Source organism: Euprymna scolopes, chromosome 28, assembly GCF_053919585.1.
Source record: "Euprymna scolopes isolate OS-2025 chromosome 28, ASM5391958v1, whole genome shotgun sequence".
In the NCBI taxonomy this organism is placed as follows: Eukaryota; Metazoa; Mollusca; class Cephalopoda; order Sepiida; family Sepiolidae; genus Euprymna; species Euprymna scolopes.
The window spans coordinates 89421264-89428763 of record NC_136509.1 but is presented as its reverse complement, the minus strand read 5'-3'; the positions used below and the strand labels follow the sequence as shown (position 1 = coordinate 89428763).

At 33.6% G+C, this 7500-nt stretch overlaps 1 pseudogene; it reads right to left on the bottom strand.

Moving 5' to 3' along the window:
- Nucleotides 1-1939: 1939 nt before the first annotated feature.
- Nucleotides 1940-2057, bottom strand: LOC145249799 (5S ribosomal RNA; annotated as a pseudogene).
- Nucleotides 2058-7500: the final 5443 nt, after the last annotated feature.

The following is a 7500-nucleotide window of genomic DNA, read 5'->3' as shown; positions in this document are numbered from 1 at the left end:
CCTGCGTGCGTGTGCGTGTGCATGTGTACATGTACATGAATGTATATGTATGCGTGTGTGATTGTGTGTGAGTGTATGCTATACATGGGGAAAGAAAGTCTTTAAAAAGAACCCTAAAAAACCCATAAAAACCTTCACCAAATGGACCAAAAACCACTCTTTGAAAATAACTTTGACCGGACACTTTGAACACTTACACTTGGAGTCAGAATGTCTGAGGCCACACATCACTCTGAAAAACATATTTAATATCAGCGGAGGTAACTCAACAAACTCCCATTTTAAAGAAAAACTTTTTACGAAAACATCTGAAGAGAGCACACCCTAAGCTCGAAACGCGTTATAAAAATATTTTAAAATAAAAAACCCACAATTGTTGATGGCTACACTCTTTTAAATATATATATATATATATATATATATATATATATATATATATATATATATATATATATATATATATAGTAGAATCCCGGGATACGGTGGCTCTACGATACGATTTTTTCACGTTACGTCATGGAAAACGATTTTTCCGACCCCTGGTTACGATATTTATTCCGCCTTACGGTGTTATCTATTATGTTTTCTGATTTTGTGTATTATATACTGTACTGTATTTTGCTGTATCTCGGGGTTCTACTATATTACTATATATATATATATATACATATATATGTATATATATATATACATATATATATGTATATATATGTATATGTATATATATATGTATATGTATATATATATGTATATATATATATATATATATATATGCAAAATTAAAAAATGTAGATCAAACAGGTGCGGAATATCTTTCAATAAACAAACATATTAATTAATTAAATTTGATATTTGCATGCATACCAGAATCTTCACCAGGAAATACAGATATTTCTTTTTTTTTCCATGGTGGTGGTAATGCTAGGCACGTTTTCCTTCGGATGTTGGTGTAGTGTAAGATTTAAATGTCCGATATAGTAGAAAACGCCGGTCGAGCGTGTTTGTGATCAGTAATGAAAAGTCTACTGTTTTAAGCATTGTTGATATTCGCGCTCTCTCTTATATATATATATATATATATATATATATATATATATATATATATCATATGTATATAAGCCTACTGTTTAGAGTAAGCACTGTGAATATGGAAGGCAAAATTCAAAAATTTAATTAACTGTTTAAAAGCAGAATCTATTTCAATAAAAAAAACCTATTTTTTTAATAAAATAAAATATGCATCAAATGTGCTTGAAAGCCAAATCACAACGTAATATTAGGAAAATAAAAAAATATTTTACTTGTTTGAAATTTATCACAAATATATTTCAGAGGTATACTCCATCTTTAGTGTGTTGTTGTATGCACAGTTCAAACATTTCAAAATAAAACCGCTAGATACAACGCGCGGCTCTTTACAAACAGACTTCTTTCTACAACTAAAAAAAAAAAAGAAACAAAACAACACACTGAGGATGGAGTATACCTTTGAAATATATTTGTGATAAATTTCAAACAAGTAAAATATTTGTTTATTTTCCTAATATTACGTTGTTATTTTGCTTTCAAGCGCACTTGATGCGTTTTTTATTTTATTCAAATTAAAACAACGTTTCTATTGTACTCTCATTCTGGACACACATTTTTTTTATTAATATTAAATTCGATAATTCGATTCATATCAAGAATCTTTATCAGGAAACACACCATTTTTCTTTTTTTACGTACCATGAGAATGATAATACTTGCAACGTCTGCCTTCAGATCTATCTATAAAACAAAACATACAAAGGCTCCTTCAGGTGGAGTGCCTACGCGTGAAATTTTTGTGACAGGAGGTGCGCAATCTCCAACCAGGCCTCTCCTGAGTTGACATTACTAAATACCAGTGGCAAGTTAAGTGTATGTTCTGGAAACAAATGCCGAGATAAATGGAGAGCACATACAGCACCTAACCTTCCCAAATGGTAACCCATCTGGTACTAGTCAGGCTCAACATTGCTTAACTTCGGTGATCTGACGAGAACCGGTAGTGTCAAAGCGATTATGCCGTAAGACAAGACAAACGTTTTATATAAGAGAGAGATAAAAAGAAAGAGAGAGAGAGAGAGAGAGAGAGAGAGAGAGACACACACACACACACACACACACACACACACACACACACACATATATATATATATATATATATATATATATGTAAGATTGTATTGGAATCGCCCCATCACTAATATATATATATATATATATATATATATATATATATATAATTACGTATAAATATACATATATAGACAGAGAGATACGCATACATATACATATATATAAATATATATATATTCTTATATATATACATATATATATATACATACGTATATATATACATACATATATATGCAAATATATACATATATGTGTATATATACATATACATACATATATATACAAAAAATATATATATACAAACATATATATATACACACACAAATGTGTATATATATATATATATATATAAACACACACACACACACACACACACACACACACACACACACACACACACATATATATATATATATATATATATATATATATACGCACATGTCTTTGTCTGTATGTGTGTGTGTTTATCGCCTTCTCATGTATGGTAATATTGAAGAAATAATTTACAGATAGTTTGTATTTCCCGGGGACAATTCTTGCATCGATCGCTGTTTTCATCCACCGATGTCAAATGATTTAAAACCGTTTTCGAAGATTGCCACCATTGTTAATAGCCATGCTAGGAATTCATTTCGTGGATAGCAGATAATGGAAAATGACATATTTTAATTTTTAATTTCGAAGTAACTCTTCCATTCAAAAAGACCCCCCCGGCCTTTTTATGAAATTTATTCAAAATAAAAATGCGCACATAAGCACACGCGCACAACCACCCACGCGTATATACAACCACATACACAATAATTTAAAACGCTCGCAGGTTTCCATTTATATACGTGGGTCGATGGGTAGAATTGCCGACTCTCAACGCGATGGTTCTAGGTTCAATCCTCGGCTTGGGAGAGGTGCTTGTCTAACGGAACTGATGAGTTGTGATACAACGAAACAGTACTGCATGTCGATGACTACAAATATATGTTCAGTCCACCTTTTGGGTAGAGTACTGTCGTAAATAATCTCACCCGCTACTTAATTGGCTGAAAAAAGCGAGACTCGCTGTCTGTTTATAAATAAGCGGTTTGATAGAAATGGTGGACAAATATTTGTTTAAAATAGACATTTGGCGAGGTTATTTGCCGACTGTCAACGCGATGGTTCTAGGTTCAATCCTCGGCTTGGGAGAGGTGCTAGTCTAGCGGCAATGATGAGTTGTGATACAACGAAAAGTACTGTATGTCGATTATTCTCTCTCTCTCTCTCTCTCTCTATATATATATATATATATATATATATATATATATACTAGCAAAAATACTCGTCGTTGACTGGGTTCAAAAATAGCCCACAGAAAATGGACTCTGATTTATGAAAGTATGATAGGTTATGAAAAGGAAGAATTGTAAAGAGATATCTTCGAATTTGGGGGTATCAAAACCAAAGCAAAATATGATGAAAGTAAAAATAAAATAGATAAACCTCATAATTTATTATACCATACCTGTTCACACGGAAACACATATCATAATATTCTGTGGATCTATATTCAAAAACCTTGTTAAACTTTGTAACATATTTCCATTCTATGGAGGTCAGGTGCGAACGAACACCCCATAATTTTATTAAACCATATTTCTTCAAACTGAAACATAATTATCAAAGTATACTTACGCAATTAATTATTATTAAAGTTTGTGCCTATTTCAATTCTATGGAGACCAGGTGCGAACGCAGATCCCACAATTTTATTATACCATCCCTATTTAAGTTAAAACATACTTATCAAAGTATTACTATGTACATCTATATCAAAAACACTTGTAAACGTTTTTTTTTTTTTGAATTTTTAAATTTTTTATTTCCATATTTGTGGACCAGGCGCGTACGCAGACCCCACAATTTGAATGAATCATTATTATGCCAGATCAAACATACCCATTCCTGTGTCTCGATACATCTTCTATCATTATATGCAATCAGTTTTCTATAATAGTCAACCATATAGGAGTCTATTTGTGACCAGAGAGACACACACACAGACGTTCAGCTTTATATTATAGATATATAGCTTTCCTGCCTGCTGGAAAACTGCTTCCGTGGTACCAGTTTTCAAGAATTCTGGCGAAAGAACTGACCCAGTAAATTACCGCCCCATTAGCCTCCTCCCACTTTTTGCCAAAATATTTGAGTCCATAATTAACCAAGCTCTAGTCCATCACCTTACAGATGCTAAACTTCTGTCCGAACAACATGGATTTACGTAAGCCCGTTCCACAGCAGACATTTTAACTGTAATCTCCGAGCGTATATACCATTCACTTGACAAAGCAGGGAAGGGTAGAGCGGTAGCTCTAGATATATCTAAGACTTTTGACAGGGTATGGCATGAAGGTCTTCTCAGGAAAATCAGATCATAAGGTATCACTGGAAGAATAATTAACATAATTAAATCCTTCTTATATAAAAGAAAAACCCAGGTTGTCCTCGATGGTCGTACATCTAAACAATATGATATCAATGCGGGAGTGCCTCAGGGGTCTATCCTTGCACCTCTATTATTCCTAATATTCATAAATGACCTCCCTGACAAAATTGTCTGTGAGATAGGTATATATGCTGATGACACCACACTCTATAACGACAGGAAAACAAATGAACACATATCTAAAGAAATGGCAGAAACACTAGAGGATGAGCTACAATCTGTAGTGGAATGGGGACAAAAATGGATGGTCACATTCAATGCTGCTAAGATTAAACTTGTTTCCTTCAATAACTACAAGAAACCTTCTCTACCACCAATAGCAATGGCTAAAGACTCTTGATCTGAAAGCACATCTTTTAAACTCCTCGGCCTAACGCTCACAGGAAACATGAGTTGGAACAATTACATTGAGAGCAATGCTGGGACCGCTTTGAAGAAGGTAGGTTCTCTCTACCGTGCTAGAAAGCTACTAACGCCAATAGTATCCTGTACCTCTATAAGGCCACCCTTCGCCCATTGTTGTCATATTTGGGCCGGTGCATCTGCTACTAGTCTCTCACTCCTAGACAAAGTTCAAAAGAGAGTCGCCAACCTAATAGATCCTGAACTGTCATCTAAGCTTCAGTCTCTGTCCCATCGACGCAATGCAGCATCCCTCTGTCTGTTCTATAAGTACTTTAACGGTGAATGCTCCGACGAACTGCAAGCACTTGTACCCCCTCTACGCAAATACCCCGACAAACCTGACAAGCAGCAAAATCCCACCCCTTCACAGTTGAGATCCCTAGATGTAAGAGAGCCTTCTACTCCAGTAGTTTTTTCCCCAGAACCGCTAGACTTTGGAATTCCCTTCCGGGTTTCTGCTTCCTCAACTGTACTTACATGCAGCAGTTCAAGTGTAACGTGAACCGACATCTTGCTGCCCAACTCCCCACCTAGTACCCCTGTAGCCTGTGTCCCTAATAGTAGCCCCCTATATCAAAGTGGCAATGTGCCTTGTTTGGGGTGAAAATGTAAAAAAATAAAAAATTGTTAATCATTTACTTGAAACGTACTCGGCTTGTATATACCAATCGTAATAGATTAAAAAATCTTTCTCATAACTAAAGTGTTCAGAATGAAAAAGATCTTTTTTATACAAATCTTGTAAATTTTGAAAGAAGTCTACGCCCATTTAATGCTTTTTTAATTGGGTTCCAGAACCTATATATGTAGTATAATAATTTTCAAGTTGTAAATATCAAGTTTTCTCGATTGGTCATTTATTACTTTTCAAACGGTATTCATTAATATATTGTTTCGTATTGCGACTAAGAAACAAAATTATGTTATTGTTGCATATTTAGTCACATACTCTTCAAATGTTTGCCTTAAAATTTTTTTTTTTTTTTAATAAAAATCACCATTTTGGACAACTGACGTTTTTTCTCAGTTTCGAAGATTACGCAGATTTATTATACTGCACTATATATATATATATATATATATATATATATATATATATATATATATATATATATATGAGCAAACAGTTAATGAAATATGTTAAAAAAGCACTTTGAAATGAGTTAAAAACATATTTAATTTGAAAAGGAAACACTAGATAAATGGATAGTCCTTAATCCGCGTAGTTTCGAAGAAATACTCTCCTTCTCATCAGAGGGTAGGAATTAGCAAAATGCAAGATCGGATTTTGCATGCAGAAGTATTTGATGAAACAACAAATAAGTCAAAGATCTTACTTGAAAACAAAATAAGTTAAGCAGAGGGAATATGGTAAAGAAAAAGGTGATTACACATGAATGTATAGTCTGGTTGAAGATAAAAAAATCCAGTGACGGTAAAATCCAAATGTAAAACTTCAAGAAAGTTAAAAGAATTTCAATTTGTACAAGTAAAAGAATTTCCATTTGTACAAGTATATATATATATATATGAACTTTGACCCCAATTTTGACCCATTAACATTTATTGTTTTGGCCTCATGTCCAAGTAACCTACATCTAAAATTTCAGGTGTTTAGACCCAAAGTGGCGGAGGAGTTTAGTAAAGTTTGCAAAGGTCAAATCGTTGAACCCCTTGACAGCCAAATTTCTGGTCAAAAATGGATTAAAGATTTTCCCAAATCCCAATACGCCTTATGTTTAATCTCGAGTCTTTAGACTGAAAATTGACCGAGTAGTTCGGTGGGAAACGCACACACACACACACACACACACACACACACACACACACACACACACACACACACACACACACACACACAATTTAACTTATATATATACCAAACTCCTCCGCCACTTTGGGTCCAAACACTTTTTTAGATGTAGGTTACTTGGAAATGAGGCCACAACAATAAATGTTAATGGGTCAAAATTGGGGTCAAAGTTTAAAAAAATTGTGACCCCTGCGGTCTCTATAAAATTACTCAGCCAATTTTTGGTCTAAACATTTGAAATTTTACATAAAGTGTATTCAGACATACGACAATCTTTTTAATCGGTTTTTAAGGCCGAAAATGTAGCTACCAAAGGGTGAAAGTTTAAAAGATTTGACCTTTGCGGTATCTAGCAAACTATTCAGCCAATTTTGGGTTTAAACATTTTAAATTTTGCATAAAGGGTATTCAGACATTCTAATCAGTTTTTGGCTGCCAAGAGGTCAAAGTTGAAAGAGTTGACCATTGCGGACTCTACCGACGGTACCAATGACTTATCTCATCTCATAACTTTCTGTACACAAAATACAAAATATAAATACGCTCTTATTTTTCGGATATCTTCAGATTTTCCTTTAATTGCTGGATTTCTTTTTCCCCAAAAAACTAATCATATATATATATATATATATATATA